The sequence below is a fragment of the Martes martes genome (assembly GCF_963455335.1).
Source record: "Martes martes genome assembly, chromosome: 13".
NCBI classification, from domain to species: Eukaryota; Metazoa; Chordata; class Mammalia; order Carnivora; family Mustelidae; genus Martes; species Martes martes.
This window is the reverse complement of record NC_137901.1, coordinates 2,624,847-2,647,106: the sequence shown is the minus strand read 5'-3', so window position 1 is coordinate 2,647,106 and position 22,260 is coordinate 2,624,847.

Below are 22,260 nucleotides of genomic sequence, written 5' to 3'. Positions count from 1 at the left end.
TGTGTTATCTGTCAACCAGTTGATGCTATTCTAACAGCCAAATAAAGTGAAATGTGTGTTTCGTCCTTCATCTCGTGTGTAATTCCTGTGGGATGATGAGCATCTCTATACCAGAGCATCTCTGCCCTCTATCCAAGGATGACACAGCACCAGCAGAGCCCCCTGCCCAGCAGGTCCCCCCTCCCCCCACACACGTTTCCACCCTCCTGGCAACCGCGTATCAAACAGCTACTCGCCAGTGGCACTGCTTTCGCCCTCAGACTCCCCACCAGCACAGTAAACGAGTCACGGAGGAGGAACATCATGCGGCTGCAGGCAACAACCACACAGGCCACCGGAGGGGCTGGGAGCGGGGACAGAGTGTGCCCGTGGTGGCCGAGACGGAAGGTTCCGGTGGGCGTGAACCTGGACCCGAATCTGCTAACACGAGGCAGAATATTCCAACAGCCCACGTGTTGGCACATGGTAGGGCCCAGATGCCCGGAGACCCACAGAAGCCAAAGCAGCGGGTGTTTATTCTGACCCCCAGAAGAGAAGCTGCGTCCAGGAGCCAGGGAGGGATCTTACAAATAAAGGAAGAGATGGGCAAGTGCCCGTGATCCCGCCGGGGAAGACGCAGCAGATCAGTGCCCATGAGGTCGGGAATGGCTGACTTCTGGTCCTCTCTGCTGCTGTTTAAACTCGCTTGGGAGAGAGGATGGAATATTGAAATACATCTGGAACCGGACAGATGCTGAAGCCCCCGGTGCCAGCCGCATCTGAGTTTTGGAGGGGCGGCAGACCGCCAAACCCCTCCGAGATGCCTGTAGTCAGTCGGAAAGGTCAGCGTGAGCCCTGATCAATCTGTTCAAGGGCAGGGCGTGACACACTGACTTTTGGGTCAAGTTCAGAGCCTCTTCCTTTCAGTGTGTTCCGGGGAGAGCATGTGGTCCGTGTGCCCCGGCCTGACTGTTCTCGTTTGTCGTACTTCTGGCGGGGTGGACTTGGAAGGTTCTGGAGAAGGGCTGCCCCTCGTTGTCTGCCACATACACCCCTGCCCTTGTCCTGCGTCCCGCACCGCAGAGCCCCTCCGGCGCCGCCGGCACCCGGGTGTCTGCCACGGAGACAGACTCTCACTCAGGGCTGGACCCGCATCGCTGCAGAAAACCGCTTTCTTTCCTCTTCTGTGCAGTGACTTGGTGGAAGTGAGAGGAGAGAGCGACTGGAGAGTGTGTCTGATGCGGTGGGGCGGGAGGGCCGGGCCCGGGGACGGCGGCAGGGCACACGGGCCCACCTCGCGCTTCCACACACAGCTTCGGTTTGGAATCTCTCCCCCCGGAAACACGCCCCGTTTCTACTTGAAAAACAACACGTTTTAACCAAATATCTCTTTAATAGGACATTATAAAGTGATTTGGAAAGAAATGAAAATTTCTGCCTCCCTCTTTTTAAAGGGATCACATGCTGGCCTCCGAAGAGGGGGAGATGTTTCTCACCGGCGGTTCCAAGCTTCCTTTCTCTCGTGTTCTGGCCTGTGCGTAATCTACCCGCCCCCTCCCGCGGTGGCTGGCGCCTGCCGCTGACTGTTAACGGAGACTGCAGGTCAGCCGCGTGGGGAAAGCCACCTTCGAGGTATCTCTCTGCACAAAGTCTGACTTCAGGAAGAAGAGTGACTCATCGATGCGGTTACTGTGCACAAACTGGTTTTCTCTGGACGCAACACTGGCACATTGTGCTCAGAGTCCAAGAGGAAATTGCTCGTGATATGGAATTGAAAATGCAGAACAGGCTTCCAAGCAGGACGTCGCAAAAGCTTGTGATGAATCTGAAACCGCACACAATAGAGCTCATTCACACTAGATGGCAACTGAAATGTCAAATAATCCGTAAAGCACAGTGTGTAGCTTGTTAATCCCTGCAGAAGTCCTTACGCTCTTTGTGCGGCGAAGACAGACTTGGCGCAGGGCGGGGTGAGAAGGGCACACTCGACCGGAGGCCCCAGCCTCCCGCGCGCGCCCCGGGCACCCAGAGCGAGCACTGGCCGCGCACTTCTGGAGCAGTGCCGAATGAGGGAAGGGGGGCCCAGCATCCCCACAGGTTAGAAATGCTCCAGCAAGTTCCCTGTCGGGATGACGGAGTTCGAATGGATTGCTGATTAATCGCTCAGCCACGTTCCTGGTGGTCAATCCGTAAAATACTCTCACAGACCAATAAGAAAAAGGCAGCTCAGTAACTCCACTCCGAAACAGAAACGTCACAGATCTGAACAAGTGTTCCCGAAAGCAGGTGCTGACAAGGCTGGCAAACAAATGGGAAATGCCCAGGCACAGGCGCCAAGGAAACGCAAAAACCAAAATACTGTAATACAGGCCCGTTTGGGCTCCGAAGATAGGAGGCTTTTCCTGCTGGGTGATAACGCCCAGGGACCTAGAAGGTCTGGGAGGCAGGCCGCCGTGGGGTGTGGGCGGGAGCAGGTGTGGGCCGCTGTCTGGAGTGGGTTCATGCTCGGGGCGCCGGTGCCCTGGGCTCCCACAGCATCGCGTCCGTGCTCGTGCTGCTTAACCCCCAGGAGGAGCGGCTGCAGCCCCATCACCCCGCTTTCCACAAGATGAGGACCGGGAGAGAACCCAAGTGTTGGGGCATCTGCCTTCTGCTCAGGTCATGATCAGGGGTCCTGGGATCGAATCCCACGGGCTCCCTGCTCAATGAGGAGGGTTTCTCCTCTACCCGCCACCCCCCGCCTGCTCCTGCTTACTCTCTCAAAAATAAATACAATCTTAAAAAAAAAAAAATAGAACCCAATTATTAGATGACAGGCTGGCCACGGAAGTGACTGGCCGTCCTCACTTCCCCCCTTCCTCCCAGGGTGATCGGACTTGGACATGTTTATTTGTTCTTACTGGATTCGTGTGCACCAAGTTGACATCACTGGAATCCGGGGTTCATGAAACATTGTTGCGGTCAGCCCCCGCGTGGGCGTTTTGATGGATTTGTGTGTCTGTAACCACACGATCCGCGCCTGTGAGCCCCGGCCAGCAGGAAAGCTAGAAGCTTGATAAGCCTCCGCTTATCACCTGGATAACCCCTCCGGAGGGGCCTGGCTTGTTCTCTCCGGTGTTTCTCTTGGCGTCACATCGTACCAGAGTACCTACGTGTGTGTATATTCCGGGAAGCGGGTTTCTAACCGGACGTCCACCTCGCGGGGACAGGCAGCGCGCTGCATGTCATCTGACACCTGTTTTGCATATTGGTGTCACTGCTCCATTTTGACCACCTCTGCTCTGTGACCATAATATGCTAATTCATGTTCCCATCTGTGATTGTGTGCAAAGTTTCCAGGTGTTCCCTCCTGAGAACAGGGCTGCCGTTCAAGAACGTGTGCGACAGTCCCATAGACGCCCACTGCTGTACGTTTGCGGTCTTCTCTGTGGTGTTGGTTTTCTGGGGCTGTCACAGTGCGGGGGGCGTCCAAACAGCAGGACCCGTTCTCTCAGCGTCCAGAGGCCAGAAGCCTGAAGTCAAGGCCGGGCTCTGCTCTCGGGGAGGGATCTTCCCTTGCCTCTCTCATTCTGGTGGTTCGTGGTGATCCGTGATCCCATTTATATTACGTTGGAGGTGAAAAAATTTTAGAAATGGGAAACAGATTAGTGGTTGTCAGGGTTAAAGCTGGAGGTCGGGAAGGTGGGTGGGCTCTAGCAGGGGTTGTCGACGTTCACAGCAGCAACGTCCACAAATAGCCAAACTGTGGAAAGAGCCCAGATATCCATCACCAGATGAATGGATAACGCAGATGTGATGGACACAACGGACTATTACTCAGCCGTCAAAAAGAACGAAATTTTGCCATTTGCAATGACGTGGCTGGAACTAGAGTGTATAATGCTAAGTGACACAAGTCAGCCAAAGAAGGACAAATATATTATTGCACTCATATGTGGAATTTAAAAAACAGATGCACACAGGGGAGGAAGGGGAAAATCGGAGAGGGGGACAAACCGTAAGAGACTCTCTAACTCTAGAGAACAAAGCAGGGAGGCAGGGGGCAGGGACATTAAGGAGGGCACTTGTGGTGAGCACCGCGTGTCATATGTAAGCAATAAGTCACTAAAGTCTACACCTGACGCCAAATTGACCATATATGTTAACTAACTAGAACTTAAATAAAAAACTGAAATTTAAAAAAGGCTGTCACGGAAGTCCCTTCAGTGTCCTGACTGTGGCTACACAAGCCATCAGGTGATGAAAGGGCAGAGAACTTAGCTCCCCGCCCCCCGAATGTAAGTGACACGGCGCACTGCATATTCCGGTTGTGGTAGGCCATCATTTTGCAAAGTGTCAGCATCTAGGATTAAAAAGTGAGTTTATTTACCCCGATGTTTGCGAGCATCTTTGTGGAAGAATTGTCTGCCCGAACCACTAAGCGAGCAGGGAAGGACGCCGTGCCGCAGCCACAGGGCAGTGCCGCCCAGACGTGCTCGTGAACAAGCAGCCGGAACAAATCTCGGTTCTCAGCCTGCGGAGCGTCTGCGGCCCTGACTCCTAACTGCGGGCTTGTTGTCACTGCCCCTGGCTTGTGCCTCTCTGCCCACAGCCCTTTAGCATGTGGCATTTCTCTCCGGAGGATCGGTGGCGTGTCTCTCAAATTTGGCTGCCCAGGACGACTGCTCGTGGAGATGATGACCCCCAGGGACCCCAAGTTCAACATGAGCCAAACACACTGGCCAGACTTGGCGACAACCTGTCTAAACACTGTTTTCCAATGCAGCATAAACAGACCTCAGCTTCCCCTTATTCACACAAATATTTGTGACGCGCCTCCACGTTACATCGGCATAGTGCTGCGGGGAGGTGCGAGGGGGTCTTCGGGCATGCCTGGTTCCCGCCCACTGGTGACTCAGGGACACGTGGGCTTCGAGCATGGTCTCGAACCGGGAGTGTGCCGGGCAGATGCTGCTCCGTGAGACGGAGCCCACGGTCTGCATCCTACGTGGCAGGCGCTATGAGCGCTCCCGTAGATGGTCCGAGACGCTCTCTTGACCGCACGGGTCCGCTATTAGCCCTCGGTCTCCAGCTGAAGAAGTAAAGTCTCTGAGTGGCCGTGCAGCTTGCCCACAATCACGCACAGCTAGTAAGCGGCTGAGCCCATGTACACGCACAAACCAGGTGTCCCGAACCCTGGGTCGGCGTTGGCAGCCTCTTCCCGGGGCTGCTTTCTGGAGCTCAGAGCAGCCTCAGCCCCAGAAGCATTGTGCTCCCCCTGGGAGGGTCCCCAGGGCTGCCCTTCCCGGCAGGCTTGTCTCCTCTCTCTGCAGTCGTGCTGTCGGGCCGCCTGTCCAGCTCCTTCTCTTTGGTGAGATCGCTGGGTGCGGGGAAGTAACGTCGCCCTGGGAGAGTGAGAAGCCTGGACGCTAGGCCGACGGCTGCCGGATGCCTGGGGCCCCGTTCTGTTGTTATTGGGGGACTTTATTTTTATTTCTGGGTTCGAAGTCGCGTTTCCGATGCCCGTCGTCAACAGAGGGAGAACATGCTGGGTCTATGTGAAGGCCAAGCTTTACTTGGTTTAAAAACCACCCGGAAATATTAGGGTGGGAATGGCTCCTTGGATTTTCTTTCCATCAGACGGGCGGGTGGTTTTGGGATGCATTTCATAATGCCCGTCAGAAGGTCCCCCGTCGGGGGCACGGTGGCCCCAACTGGGGAATACGTGTCCCTGGGCTTCCTTCCCGACTCGCGTCCTATACAGTCCCACCGCCAGACCTGGCACCCGCACAGAAGCCTGTGTTGCAGACTCTGCACTTGGCTGAACCAGGCTAAGACACCTGTCTCCCAAAACGCTCATTATACAGACGATGAGGGCGTGAGAGAAGGAATTCTTCTGTGGTTCGTGGACGGAGGGAAACAAATTCCGGCATTGTCTTTCCCAAGTCTTGTTTGGAGTTTCTACAACTATGAAACAGTGCGTCGCACCAGACTTTTTGGTGCTCTCCTTTTGCCTCCAGAGACACGGTCAGCGGCTGACGGGGCAGGTCGCGCGGAGAGTGGGGCAGGCGGCAGCCGGGAGCCCAGGGCTCCGGGACTCGGCGCGGCAGGTGACTCGGCGTTTCCACGGAGGGTCTGGAGGGCGTGACGATGGCCGCCTTGCCTGGAGGCTGTCATGCGGCCATAAATACTGTGTCCACCGCGGACAGCTCACGGCAGCCTCTGGGAAGACTCTCCTTGTTCCCCAGACAAGAGACGGGGCAGGGGTGAGTCTTCAGCCCTCGGCCTCCCCAGGGCCTGGAGCGGGCGGATCCGGCTCCCCAGGCTGGGCCTTTGGATGAAGCTTGGACTTGCGACGCTGACTGTCCCAGCATGACGGCCGCTGTCGCGTTTGAGACGGAAATTTCTACGGGAGGTTTTCCACTGGGTTTTGTGTGTCTTGTTTCCGTTGCTGAGTGTGGAGCTCAGCGCCACACGGTGTCCCGCAGGGAGTTGTCCCAGCGAGGTCAGTCGCGTCGGGGAGCTCCAGCCCCAACCTCGCTGCCCCTTTCAGGGCTCGACTGAGGCTGAGGTGAAGCTGTAGCTTCCTTCCTCCTGCCCCGCCCGCAGCCTCCCCTACGCAGCATTTCCTGTGTCTTCCAGGTAAGCGTCCAGAAGCCACGGAATCAAGAAAGTCTCAAGCTCGGGGCGCCTGGCTGGCTCAGTCGTGAAGCCTCTGCCTTCAGCTCAGGTCGTGATCGCTGGGTCCTGGGATCGAGTCCCGCATCGGGCTCCCTGCTCAGTGGGGAGCCTGCTTCCCCCTCTCCCTCTGCCTGCCCCTCTGCCTGCTTGTGCTCTCTCTCTCTCTCTGTTAAATAAATACATAAAATCTTAAGAAAAAAAAAGTGTCAGAGCTAGAGAGAACCTGAGCCGTTGCTTCCTTTAGATCTATCAGCTGAGCCTCAGGGAAGTTAAGAAACTTAACACGCAAGTAAATGATGAACGGCCATGAGAGCTCTGGCCTCCTGTCGGAAGGTTGCTTCTGTCTCCACGCTGTCCCCGTTCTGAGTATCTCCCGGAAAGGTCTGGTATACACAAGAAGTTCCATGGTGTTCGCTACTCATCAACTCAAGTTAAAACTCACCTGTGGCATAGGCGGCGCGGCTGACATGGCAGGAGCTACCGCTGAGAGCCGTGGTCACGGTTGGCTGCTGTTAGGGAGGGAAGGTTAGTGCTGTTCCCCCACCCCGGTTTATCTGTTGACCCCCCCAGCCCCGCCCAGGGTGATGGTAGTAGGAGCTGGGCCTTTGGGAGTGATTAGGTCATGAAGGTGGAGCCCTCAGGAGTGCTCCGAAAAGAGGCCCCTTTCACCAGTGAGGACTCGTGGTGAGAAGACAGCCGTCCGCAGCTCAGAGGGGTGCCCTCCCCAGAGCCTGACCACGCGGTCCCCTTGATCTTGGACGAACAGCCTCCAGACGGCGAGAGACCAGTTTCTGTTCTGTGTCAGGCACCCAGACTGGGGTCCTTTGTTACAGCAGCCTGAATAGGCTGAAACAGCTATCCAGAAATTTTTGAAATAAATAGAATGTAAATGTGCATGTGAGTGAGTTCCCAAGGCATATGGTGTTGGACCATATGTTGGTATGTGTCAAGCCTCAAGCATGGTGGGTCCCAGTAGCCCACCAGTTCTAAAATAGCGATGTCTAATCAAGTCTGTGAGAAGTGAGTTTCCACGACGCTCTTACAGTTACTTGCTTTAATTATATGAGCATGGAAGTGCGTCGCTCTTGTTGGTACTGGCTCTTTCCCCTCCATCCGAAGATTTAAGTAATATTTCCCAAAATGCTGGACGCATACCACAGACGGTGTAGGAGGTGATTTTAAGTGACATCCCAACAAGCATGTTTCTTTTACACATCTGTGCATTTATTTCATTTGTATTAAAATATATAGCAAAACACATAAAGCACTGGTACCCAAAATACACAAAGTTAAAACTCAACAACAAGCAAACAACTCAACTCAAAAATGGGCAAAGACCTGAACAAGCATCTCCCCACAGACACACAGATGGGAAACAAGCTGATGGGAAGATGCTCTCCACCATCTGTCAGCGGGGAGACGCGAACTAGAAACTGTGCTGAGACACCACTACAGACCCACCAGAAGGGCCAGACCTCTGCGGTTGTCCGCACGCTGAGGACACCACGCTCGGTGCCGGAGGAGGGGGGTGGCCCGCGGGAACTCACACTCCCTGCCCCAAGACAGCTCTCTGGGATTTTTACAAAAGCTAAACACTCACCGCACCATCCAGCAGTCCTACCGCTTGCTATTTACCCACAGGGTCTGAAGACGATGTCCACAAAAACACCCGCACACAGACCTTTACAGCAGGTTTCCGCATTATCGCCCAAGCCTGGAAGTGACCGAGCCGTCCTTCGCAGGTGATGGGTAAATAAACCGGGGTCCTTCCAGACCAGGGGATATTATTCAGTCCTAATAAGCAATGAGCCATCAAGCCGTGAGAATTCACGGAGGGACCCGGAGAGCGCATCGCGAAGTGAGAGCCGCCAGCCAGAAACGGCAGGAACCGTGTGAGTCCTGCTCTCTGACGTCCTGGGAGAAGCAGAGCCACGGAGACCTCGATCAGCCACTGCCCGGGGTTCAAGAGTGGGGGAGGGAGGAGGGGGATGGGCGACGCCCAGAGAAATCTGGGGGTTCCGCAGCTCTTCCCCGTGCCGGAGCGGTGGAGCGTGACCGGCGCGCGTCAAGACCCACAGGACCGGGAGTCAACCTCCTGCGTGCACACAAGGCACGCGATGTACTTACCACCAACGTGTCAGTATTGCTCACGCGTGAGGACCGGCTCGTCCTCGTGACAAACGGACCAACGGAAGCAAGACGCCATTAGCAGGAGAGACGGTACTGCACGAACCCTGCACCAGCCTTTCTTCCCGCTGTTACCGGAGCTGCCCCGTGACCGGCTCCTGGGGGCCTCGCCGCGGAGGACGTGGTGGCAGCACCTGCCACCAGATGGCGCGCCCGCCGCGCTCCCTCCTTCCTCCTCCTCCCTCGGTTTCTCCCCCTCTTCTTCATTTTCTCAATTCTGTTCCTGTCTCCCTTTCCCCATTTCTGTGTGTGAACTGTCGTCCCTGCATCTAGTGACAGGAAGGTGGAGCCCAGCCCTGCTCTTTTGGATGGGCAGCGGCCCCCGCCCGGGAGGGGGGCAGGGCACGCAGGAGGGGGACCGACTGGCATTAGCCCAGAGCAGCCCTTCTGCACCTTGTGGGGTCCTGGCACAGGGAGAGCCGCGGTGACTGCACAGCGTGCTCGGTGACCTTGTGAAGCCGCTCTGACTGGGGGCAGCTGGCCTGGGACCCACTCCCACAAAGTGAAGGGCGCACAGTCCCACCTGCGAGCTCTTAACTCCCCCGGGCCCCCTTCCCCACCAGCAGCCCCAGACCGCACCCCGCTGTCCGGTGGGTTTTCCCCGTCGCTCGCGGGGATGGATTCCCGTCCACACCCTGGCCCCTGGCTGTGGGACGAGCCAAGTGCGTCCCGACTCTCCCCCACGCTCCTCCCGAGGCCTGGTTTTGCTCTTGGCTTCCCAGCCCTGACGGGGCTTTCGCACCCTGACCGCCCACCCTTTCCCCCTCCCCGTGTGGCTCCTGAGTCTGAAGGGCCTGGTGCCTCCTACAGATCCCTCTGTCTGAACAAAGGGATTAAACTCCCAAAATCTGGTTGGGAAAAGCAGGCCCTCAGATCACCAAAGCGATGGTGGGGAGGAGTTTGGCTGCAGGACGGAGGACGCCTCACCCAGACCCGGTGGGGGGGGAAGCTGGGTCTGACGGAAGCACGGGCGGCCGTGAGCGTCACTGCTGTGTGGGACGCAGACGGCAGGGGACACGCAGCCTTGGGAAGCCAGGAAAGGCTCTTGAGGTGAATAAGAAAGGATCATGAACGTCATGATGGAAACATCTGAAATCTCCCTGGATTGGGGAAAAGGGCTGGTACATGAAATTACAACCAAATTAAAACTTGGATTTCGTGATTAAAATATTAGTATCTGTCTCATAAAATACCTGTATTTATCAATAAAATAATCTTATTCAGAATATACAAAGAGTTACAATAAATCGATGAAAATATATAAAACTGAATTTTTAAAATAGGCAAAAACAAAAACAAAAACAGACAAATCACTGAAGAGGAGAGGCAAACGAGAGGTTCAGCCTCACTGGAAATGAAGAAAACTCAAAACCTCACAGATCAGCAAAAAATGAGAAGCCTGGTAGTACTCCAAGGGACGGGGACAGAGAGCACCAGGGATTTTCAGACACTGCTGGTGAGAATGTAAATGCTTGAGCTCATGTTAGAAAATCACGTTAAACTGCAGCAACTCGACTCCTACAGCCCAGAACATTTATATCCACAGGGAGACATGTAGAGGGACGTTTGGAGCAATAATACTTGTAGTAGCAAAAAAAAAAAAAAAAAATTGAAAGTAGCCTAAATTTCATCAGCATAAGGGATTAAGAAAATTGCAACATAGTCATACAGTGGAACCGTTGTGGCCGTGAAGGTGAAGACAACGCGCGTATCATCATCGTACGGGACGAGGAAGCAAATGCCCAAGTGTATGGGGGTCGATGAGCTCCATGTCTGGGGGCGACTGCCCAGAGGGAGAGCCTGGGGGACAGGGAGCCCGTGCAGGGCTGCTCACACAGCTGGGAGGGTGCACGGCTCCACCCCTGGGCGTGTCCCCTGCAGTTGTGCCACATAGAGGCCCTGAGGACACAGGCCTCCTGCCTGGGATGCCTGGGCAGGTGCGGTGATGACTGTGCAGTGTTGGGAGCAGTATTTACACACTTCCGTGCGGTTTAGCATTGCATAATATATTCGAAAATCCAGAGTGCAGGGATTGGCAGCGCCTCAGAACAGTTTAGTTTAGGAGTAAAAAGGTCAGGTTTGAATTTCAGAATGCTCACCCGGCAGGCAGGTTGGGGGATGAAACTGAGAGGCGTGTTTGAAACGCAGGCTAACCGGGAGCCTAGCCTGAGCTCGGGACGATGCAGGGAAAGATGACGCGGGGGAAGCTCTGGCAGCCGGGCTGGGGACGGAGATGGGGCTGAGGTCAGCGGAACATGGTGCGGAGCTGCAAAGAATGCCCCAGACACCACTGCTGAGACAGCAGGGACGAGCACAGGAAAGCCAGCAAGCCACGTCCCGGGCGTCCAGATCCTTGACCGACACGCGAGCTTGGCGGGAGGAAGGCCGGTCCGGGTTGGGTGAGATGGCTTCAAAGCGATGCCGGCACGTGGCTGCGGGAAGACCAGGCAGGTGCTGGAGGGGCTCCACTCACAGGGAGGGACCGGCGGCACAGCCCGAGCAGCTCGAGAAGCGGAGTGTTGCAGACGGGTGCCGGCTGAGACACCAGCCGGACTGTGGGGAGCAGCCCAGGGCCAGGGGCAGCTGCGGGAGATGGGGGTGACTGAGCAGGTCACTGGCCGCCCAGCGACCAGGAGTCAGGGAGAACAGGGCAGCGGATGGAGAGAGCAGAGTCGTGGGGGCCTGACCTGGATGCTCTAAGGAGTTCTGGAGGACCAAAGGGAAGATGGGCTGAAAGTGGTTTGAGAAGGCCCCTCACAAGTTCTGCGGGGAAGGGAGCAGTAACGAGGAGCCGCGCTCCGCAAGTGTGAGCGGTGGGTGGGCGCTGAGGTCCTCGCGGAGACCAGGAGAGGGACAGGAAGGGTCAGCGGTGGCGGGGCTTTGGAACGTGCCCCTTTCCTCTATCACTCGGCCCCGGGGTCACCCTCCCGGGCAGTGGGCTGCCTGTGTTTAGGATTCTACAGGAATGGGGTAGGGTGTGGTCCCCTCTTTTGGTGTGGCTGCCTCTGTGCACTTGACCTCCCCAGAGACAGGTGCAGGCATCACGAGCTGCGGAAATGAAACTGGGGCTGCCGGTGACTTGTTGGCCCATATCTGTTCTTATTACAGCAAGCGTGACTCTCATCCCTGTGACCCACGGGCAGGCAGGGAGCCCTGCTGATGTACAAGTTCAGGACCGCCATCCACTGTCCCAACAGGCTCCTCCTAAAAAGAAATAGTATCCGAAGTTTTCAGGTTGAAGTGCAGAGCATGACGGGGCATTAAAACCACGAGAGCTGTGGGCTCAGCTTCTGCCACTTGAGACCTAGAAGGGGGACGTGGTCTTCCTGGGGTGGCACAGCCTGGCATCTGGAGCGAAAAGCTTACTGCCAGCAGCTGTGAGGACTCTGCAGGAGAAAACGTGCCGGATGTGTGGAGGCTTCGAAGAGCGCCGGCCACACAGTGTGGACCGTAGGCCGCTCCTGCGAGCTGAGTGTGTGCGAAGAGCCGGAGACCATGTGCACCTGCTCCACCTGCCGGGTAGGTGAGGCCGGGCTCGTGTGAGGGTCGTTGGCTGGGAGGAAGGTTCATGAGCCCGAGTGCCCGCTGGGGGACCACCTTCCTCCGGGGATCCACGGGCTGGTGGTCACTCGTGCGACACAGGTATTTCTGCAGGTGAGTGAAGGACAAACAATGACGTAAGGTGCCGAGGGCCACAGGGACGGGGCTGCGGTGGCGCAGATCGCAGGGACCGTGCTCGGCTGCTCTGCTGTTTCTCGCCATCAGCCCCAAGCGAGAGAGCTCCGTCAGCCCCGCGCCCCAGCTTCCTCGGGTGCCTCAAGCTGGACTACACGTATCAGGTGATAACACGGTCAAGTGGTTCACGAAAGGGCAAAAAGAAGTACCACCCGGGAAGACTGCGAGATCAGAACGCCCCCAGACTGAGTTTAAATGACCCATTCTCCCTACTATTTGGGCTATATGCAGATTTTCTTCAGAATTTTGATGTTTTGCCTATTCTTTCTGTAGCATTTCAGGACTGAATCTATGCATCCAGCTTTGGAGAGCAGACACGGTACCTCTGTAACAAGTCGTCTTTGGCGTAAAGAAACTAAAATCTGCATTCTCTTTCCAATGCCACTTTAACTTTCTGGTACACGAACCCCTTGCGTCCCCGTTTCTCCGCTCACTACTTTGGCAGATACAGGAGTGCAAGAGCTTGTCCTTCACATGTCCTTGAAGAGGGAGCCATGGCGCCCGGCGTGTAGCGAGCACCCAGCAGACGGCTGAGAAGGCAGATGACACATGTAAGGTAGGCACGTAAACCGAAGCCATCTCTTACGTGATCCCGTGCGGAACTTGTCGTCACTTACAGTTGTTCTGTCCGCTGGTGGTTTTTAGAGCCCGTCCCTGATGGCAGACTTGCTCTTCCCCATTCCACTCCATCACCGCTAGTGAGCATGTCCTGTGTCCTCATTAAGCCTCATTCTTTCCCTATTATTCAAGACATTCACACATCATTTGCTTTCTTATTTGAATGAACATCACTCCTTCTTTTCTATCAGCTGACCGTGCTTTCTAAAATGACGCTGGGGAGATCGTGCCCCCCCTTACCCCCCAGTCAGTTCTGCCAGTCCTCACACCCCCCTTCCATGCGGACTGTGCCCATTTTCTTGGGTTCCTGCATGCTTCTGAGAGAGTCACGAGTCGGAACCGTTTGGTATCACTACGAATTCCAGCTTGGACTCAGCTAATTCATCTATTCCTTGTATCTTAATATTATAGTGCTGTTGTTTCAATTATCATGTTATTTCCATTTTCTTTGGTGTCAAACTAAGTCAGTTTATTTCTGGAACTACTCCAGGCAGCTTCAACGGCAGGTGGACTTCAGAGTCTAGTTCAGTACACAACCTGTGCAGTGAGTGGCTGCAGAGGGAAGTTAAATTCGTACTCCCAGACCTTAGTTTCTCAGACTACGAGATGGACACTTCAATTTGCTCATCTGGTGTAGGAAAGAGGATACAGTTTCTGGAGACTTAGAGACGTGCTTTCCAATCTGAACTCCAGGACTGCCCATAACTGGGCAAGTTATTTAACCTCTTTTGATAAACTTGTAAAATGGGAGTATAATGCACTCTTCTAGTCCTGGGGTAACTAATAGAGATTAAACCTGTCAATGTGCCCGGCCGCAAATGATTAATGCCCAGCATTTTTGTTTTCTTCTTTATTACCCTTAACTTGAATCCTATTTCGGAAACTGAGAAACAGAACAAAACAGACTGGGGCGCCTGGGTGGCTCAGTTGGTTAAGTGTTGGCCTTTGGCTCAGGTCATGATCCCAGGGTCCTGGGACTGAGTCCTGCATTGGGTTCCCTGCTCAGCAGGGAGCCTGCTTCTCCCTCTGCCCCTCCCCCTGTTTGTGCGCGCGCGCGCTCTCTCTCTCTCACACACAATAAATAATAAAATCTTTAAAAAAACACAACCCATTAAAAAGGCCAAACATTGTTAAGACTTGGAAAGGACAGTGTGCTAATGCTAAACTCTTCCATCAAATTCAAGAGAAAGGAATGTCTCACAGTTCAATCTATGAGACTAGCAATGACCCAATACAAAGACCCGAAAAACACAGGAATAAGAAAACAACAAAAGAACTACAAACTGACATCCCTCATGAACATAGATGCAAACATCCGTAAGGAAACGTCAGCAAGTGTGATATTCATTCATGACAGAAACTCTCACTCTAGGAAAAGGAGGAAATGTCCTCAGTATGGTAAAGGGCAACCCCAGAAAACCTGTAGCTAATATCCCAGTTCATAGTGACAGTCGGATTCCCTTCCCTCTAGTACCAGGGAGGGAAAGACAGTTGCTGTTACTACGTCTGAGCATTAGTATTAGAACTAGTATCAGAAGTTATGGCCAATGCAAAGAAGCCAGAAAAAGGGAAAAAGCCAGTTCCGTATTAGAAACGAAGTGAAACAGTTTTTTCTCAGAAATCAGAATCATTTATTTAAAAAAACTTTTGGAATCCACAGAAAAAGCTACTATAACTTTTAAGTTTTTAGGATAAACAACCAATTTTTAAAAAGTAGAGCTATCAATTTGACACTAGATAAGCAATATCTTTAATATGACATAAAAAATATTAACTACCTTGGAAGGATATATTTGACAAAAGATGGGCAAGACCTGAGCACTGGAAACTACAAAACACAGAATGAGACACAAGAGAAGAGACTTGAGTGAACTGGGAGAGAGACCGTGGTCATAGACCAGGTAACTCCATACGGCGAAGGTGTGAATTTCTCCCAAATCAATTTATGGATTCGAAGCAATTCTTTTTTTTTTTTAATTAAATTTTTTATTTATTTTCAGCGTAACAGTATTCATTGTTTTTTCGCCACACCCAGTGCTCCATGCAATCTGTGTCCTCCCCAATACCCACCACCTGGTTCCCCCACCCTCCCACCCCCGCCCCTTCAAAACCCTCACGTTGTTTTTCAGAGTCCATAGTCTCTCATGGTTCACCTCCCCTTCCAATTTCCCTCAACTCCCTTCTCCTCTCCATCTACCCTTGTCCTCTATATTATTTGTTATGCTCCACAAATGAGTGAAACCATATACTTGACTCTCTCTGTTTGACTTATTTCACTCAGCATAATCTCTTCCAGTCCTGTCCATGTTGCTACAAAAGTTGGGTATTCGTCCTTTCTGATGGAGGCATCATACTCCATAGTGTATATGGACCACATCTTCCTTATCCATTCATCCGTCGAAGGGCATCTTGGTTCTTTCCACAGTTTGGCGACCGTGGCCATGGCTGCTATAAACATTGGGGTACAGATGGCCCTTCTTTTCACTACATCTGGATCTTTGGGGTAAATACCCAGCAGTGCAATTGCAGGGTCATAGGGAAGCTCTATTTTTAATTTCCTGAGGAATCTCCACACTGTTCTCCAAAGTGGCTGCACCAGTTTGCATTCCCACCAACAGTGTAAGAGGGTTCCCCTTTCTCCACATCCTCTCCAACACACGTTGTTTCCTGTCTTGCTAATTTTGGCCATTCTAACTGGTGTAAGGTGATATCTCAATGTGGTTTTGATTTGAATCTCCCTCTGCACAGCAAAAGAAACAGTCAACAAAACAAAGCGGCAACCCACGGAATGGGAGAAGATATTTACAAATGACAGTACAGACAAAAGGTTGATATCCAGGATCTATAAAGAACTCCTCAAACTCAACACACACAAAACAGATGATCATATTTAAAAATGGGCAGAAGATATGAACAGACGCTTCTCCAATGAAGACATACAAATGGCTACCAGACACATGAAAAAATGTTCATCATCACTAGCCATCAGGGAGATTCAAATCAAAACCACATTGAGATATCACCTTACACCAGTTAGAATGGCCAAATTTTTTTTTAAATTTGAACCAATTCTATTAAAAAATCTCAGCTGCCTTTAAAAAAAATTTTTTTTTTTTTTTTTTGGAGATTGACAAGCTGGTTTCAAAATTCGAGAAATGTGTGTGGCATTGGAGGTAAAAGAAACACAAAAGTAGAACAGAATAGACTCCAAAATAGGCCTGTGCATACATGATTAATTAATTTTAAACAATGTTGACCAGGCATTTCAACGGAGAAATAATCACCTTTTTATCAAGTCATGCTAGAGCTACTGGATATCGTGTTGAGAAAATGAAACTCAACCCTTACCTCAGACCAAATTTAAAATTAACCATAATGGAAAAAGACCAAAATCTAAGAGCTAAGACTTCCAAAAGTAAACACAGAAAATCTTAATGACTTTGGACTTGGAAAATTTCCTTGAAATGACACAAAAAGCGTGAAACAATTGATCATGTGAACTTTGATAAACCCCAAAACTCATGCCATTCAAAGGACAAAGTTATGAAACTGAAAACACCAGCCACCTACTAGGAGAAGTACTACAGAACCTATACCTGGCAAGAAACTGCATTTGAGGTATCAGATACCTCTGCATCTCACCGAGATGCCAAACAATCCAGTTACAAATGGGCAAAAGATTTGAACAGACACTACCTCAAGGACAATCCACAGATCGCAAATAAGCAGATGAAAAGACACTCAATTTCATTAGTTATTAGAGAAAGACAAATGCCACAGTGAGATATCATGACACATCTACTGGAAAGACTGAAATCCAAAAGGCTAACCACACCGAGTGCTGGAGGAAGCGGAGGGACCGGAATGCCCTACGTGGCTCGTATAAAGGTCAGACGGTCACAACTACTTTGGAAAGCAGTTTAGCAGCTTCTAAAAAAGTGAAAGGAGCAGCTACCCTTTGACCCCACCACTCCATCCTAGGTATTTACCCAGGAAAAACGAAGGCATGTGTCGTGTCCGTGTCCAGACTTGACGCACACGTTCCTAGCGGTGTCGTCTATGATCAGGGCCCGTGCGAGGGGAGGCACGTGCAACACATGTATGAACCTGAGAGTGAGCATGAGCTGCCTTGCTCTTTTGCCCTAGTCTGGGTCCTGTTTGAGAGAGCTGAAGACCGGAAACAACCCAAGGGTCCATCAGCAGGTGGGTGGGTAGAGAAACGGTGGTCTGTCCATAAAATGAAAGACCACTCAGTGCTTGCTTCGGCAGCACGTCTGATAAAATCAGAAGGATACAGAGAGAAGTAGCACACGTCCGTGCAAGCATGACACTCAAGTTGGTGAAGTATTCAGGTTTTTATAGAATAACTAAGTCCTGAAAAGGGAATGTGACCATAGTTAATAACACTGTACCGTGTATTTGAAAGCCGCAAAGAGAGTAGATCTTATCAACTTTCACCACAAGGAAAAAACTCGGTAACTCTGTGTGATGACTGATGTTAACTAGACTCATCAGGATTATCTTGCAATATATAGAGTTACATGTAATTGTGCTGCACACCTGAAACGAATGTTAAATGTACACTGTATCTCAGTAAAAAAAAAAGAAAATACTCCACAGTAAAATGGAATGAACTATTGATTACTACAACAACATGGGTAAATCTCAAAATAATTATTCACAGTGAAGGAAGTTAGGCAAAAAGGGTACGTATCATATGATTACATTTATATAAAGCTCTGGAAAATGCATTCTAATCTATAGCGACAAATAGATCAGGAGTTGCCTGGGAGTTGGGGATCAGGGAGAGGGGATGGGTGCACAGGGAAACAAGGAAGTGATTGGGTGACAGGGAATGTTCACGCCTTGATTCACACTTCACCCTTTAATATGTGCTTTGCTGTACATCAGTTATATTTCAGCAAAGCTGTTAAAAATAAAACGAGGCAGAGTAAGAATTGAAGACATGAGTCCTGGGGCGGTGGCTCAATCAGCAAAGCATCTGCCTTCGGCTCAGGTCATGATCCCAAGGTCCTGGGATCTAGTCCCGAATGGGGCTTCCTGCCCTGGGGGAGCCTGCTTCTCCCCCTCCCTCTGCTGCTCCCCCGCTTGTGCTCTCTCTCTCCCTCTCTCTCTGTCAAATAAATAAATAAAGTGTTGGGAAAAGAAGAGTCCTTTTTGGATCTTGATTGGTGAAATAAACTTGAGACAACTGGGAGTATTTTAATATAGACTAGATATTAAATATATTAGATTACTGGTATTTTTCTTAGCTACAGTAATATCATGGATATGTAAGGAAATACATATGCATGTATTCTTAAGAGAGCTATGCTGAAGTAGTTAGGGGTAATACGTTGTGATGTCTACAGCTCATTTCAAATAGCTTGGCAAAAACAGAATTACAAGAAAGGAAAACTGCACACACAGAAAAACAAAAGACAATAGAAAAATAAATAGATGGGGCGCCTGGGTGGCTCAGTGGGTCAAGCCTCTGCCTTCGGCTCAGGTCACGATCTCAGGGTCCTGGGATCGAGCCCCACATCGGGCTCTCTGCTCAGCGGGGAGCCTGCTTCCCCACCTCTCTCTGCCTGCCTCTCTGCCTACTTGTGATCTCTCTCTCTGTGTCAGATATGTGTCAGATAAATAAATAAAATCTTTTTTTTTTTTTTTTTTTTTTTTAAAGATTTTATTTATTTATTTGACAGACACAAGTAGGCAGAGAGGCAGGCAGAGAGAGAGAGGAGGAAGCAGGCTCCCTGCTGAGCAGAGAGCCCGATGCGGGGCTCGATCCCAGGACCCTGGGATCATGACCTGAGCCGAAGGCAGAGGCTTTAACCCACTGAGCCACCCAGGCGCCCCAATAAATAAAATCTTTTTAAGAAAGAAAAATAAATAGGTAAAGCAAATATGGCAAAGAATATTAAGCCTGTTGAATCTAAGTGTTCAGTATATAGGAGTTCATTATACTATTTTTTCAACTATTTTTATGCTTGATAATTTTGTCATTAAAAAGTTGGAAACGTTTACCATAGATTTGAAAAAGAATGAAATTATAAAAGATAAATAAAACATAATTGAATTATCAAACTCAATGGGTTGGTTTAACTTAGGTCATGGCAGAAGATAAAATTGGTGAACTGCAAAATAAATCTTTAAAAAATTATCCAAGATGCAGTACAGAGAAAATATGAAAGAAAAGTTAAGAAAAATGGAGTCTAAAATGAGCAGGTCTCTCATAAATCTGTCTGGAATTCCAAGAGAAAGAGAAAGAATGAGGCTAAAGCCGCCTTTGTAGCTACAACCCCTGAGAATCCTTACTGAACCCCTGAGCGTATAAATGGAAGAATCCACACCGGCACACCGTGACGGGTCTGCAAGTCACCGACGGCCAAGAGGTCCCAGAAGCTTCCAGTGAGGAAAAATGACCTGTGAAGGAAGAGACTGAGAACTGACTCGTCATCACTTGCAACAGAAACTAATCTAAAAGTGGAATATTTTCAGTGGATTGAAAGAAAACAAGTGTTAACCTAGAATTATTTAACCAGAAAAAGCATCTTTTAAGAATGAGGGCAAAATAAGGACATTTTCAGGTACACAAAAAATGACAGAATGTTTGCTGCTAGTCCTGTTCTCTCAGTGAAATTGTACAGAGTGTATGTGAGACAGAAAGAGAGATAGGAGGTGAAGTCTGAGGACATAAAGAGTGTAGAGGACAAGAAAAATCAGAATATAAGTATACTGGAATATATAAGTGTATTTACACAAATTAGACTAAATAAAGCAATAGTATCTTTGGCAGTTTAAAGTAGAATTAAAACACCAAACAATAGTTTATAAATTAGGAGAAGGGAAAAGATGTTAACCTTCGACTTTCCCAAGTATCATTTTGAAGTTTCTTCATTACCCTTCACGGAATGAGTACATCACTTTCAAACTAGCAAAGGGGAAAAAGGAGAATGGGGGTGGGGTGGGGGGAGTCAGTCCCAAAAAAGGGAAAGAAAGTGGAGAAAAGTAATCTTAGCTGACGTGGGACAAATTGAAAACAAAAAATAAGAAATATTTTTCATCCTGTATTTAAAAAAAAAAGAGCAATGAAAAAAGGCAAGAGCAACAAGCAGCACGTTCCTAAGAACAAACCAAAAAACCCCCAAAACAACTGGACATCCCAGAAGTCTGTCGACAATGGACCGGAGGCGCGTAGTCTCACCAGGAAATGCTCTACAACAGTAAAAATACACGGCCACGCGCACCAGCATCAGCGAGTATCACACACGCAGATGACGCAAAGAGGCAAGCCACGGAAGAACCCGGAAAACTCTGACAAAGCTGAAAACGGACCAAGACTTCACTTACTCAAAGACATCTAAAAAGCCTGCACAGCCGTAACAGCAAGGGGAGGACTGTCATGTCGTCAGAAGAGCAGATGCCTCGAGGAAGAGGAGGCCCTAAGGGAGACGCTCAAATGAGTCTTCGGGGGAGTTGGCCTGTCCCCTAGCTGTGCCTTGTGTGGTGGTTCTGGGGGGCCTATGTTTTCCCCCTTTTTATGTCTGCTTTAGGAATCAATTTAAAAAGGAGCTGGAAGGAAAGAGCAGCCCTCCATGGGGCCTCTAAGACACCCAGGAGCGTGAGTCCAGAAACGGATGTACCTGCAGGCTGCCGAGCCCGACTCATGAAGACAGAGAATTCGGACAGACCAACGAGGAAGGAGATTAAAACAGTAATAAAAAACCTCCCACCAAAGAAAAGACCAGTAGCAGGTGGTTTCGCCAGTAAGTTCTACTAAACTTTAAAGAATAACATGAATCCTTCTCAAACTCTTCTGAAAACCTGAGGAGGGGAAATCCTCTCGAAGTCATTCTATGAGGCCAGGAGTATCCTGATACCAAAGCCAGGTAAAGATACAAGAAAAACAAAAAAAACAAGACTACAGGTCAATATTCCTGATGAGTGAATATACGCAAACATTTTCAATAAAATACTAGCAAACCGGAGGCAACAGCACATTAAAATAATGTACACCATGATCAAGTGTAACTTATCCTTGGAAAGCAATGTACATCCATGTGGTACACCACATTAGTAGAACAAAAGATACATGTTCAATAGATGCAGAAAAAAACATTAGATAAAATTCAACATCCTTTCATGATAAAAGCTCCCAACAAATCGGGTACATAAAGAAGCCATCTTAACATAATAAAGGCCCCTATGATCAAAGCACAGTGAACATCATACTCAACGGTGAGGTGTTCAGAGCTTTCTAAGCTCAGGAAAGAGACAAGGGTGTCCGCCCTGACTGCTCCTCTTACTATTGTACTGGAAGTCCTAACCAGAGCAATTGGGCAGGAAACAGAAACAAAACGCATCCAAGTCATGACCGGAGAAGTAAAACCGTCTCTGTTTACAGATGATGTATGTATGGATAGTAAAAAAAAGAAACAATCTTACGAAACTACATAGGAATACAGCTGTTTTCTATGGACAAGTGAGAATCTTGTAACTAATCACATCGACTTCTACCCGGAATTTCCTGTTCACTTTTTCTTTTTCTAAACTACATAGGACTTCCTAGTTTAGGTACTTACTCCCTTGGATTTTCTAATTTCTTCCTTTATCCTGATTTCCTCATCTATGTTTTACTGATATAAATTACTTCAAATTATTTTCAGAACAGAATTGGGTACATTCATACGTATTATCATCCAAATTGACTTACAAAGGACCCAAGATTCTTACAATCTGAGTCCAATCTTTTTCTCAGCCTTATACCTATGCTAGACCTGATATGCATATGTAATAGTCATATTTTGTCTAAACGTATGTGTATTTGTTTTGATCCAACCGTGTACACGGATGAACAGGTAAGCACATATGGTTCGCACCCGGGACTTTCCTCGGGCTGTGCACCCTTCATCGAATTTAGCCCCTCTGAACCTCAGCACTACCCTCTGTAAAATGGCATCTTGTAGGATTATGTACAACACTGAAGTGTGAGTCGTTAAAAAGATGTTAGTATTTGCTATTCTTTGGCCGATGTCGGAGGTTTAGTGACCTCTCTGAGCTTATTTCTCTTCAAAT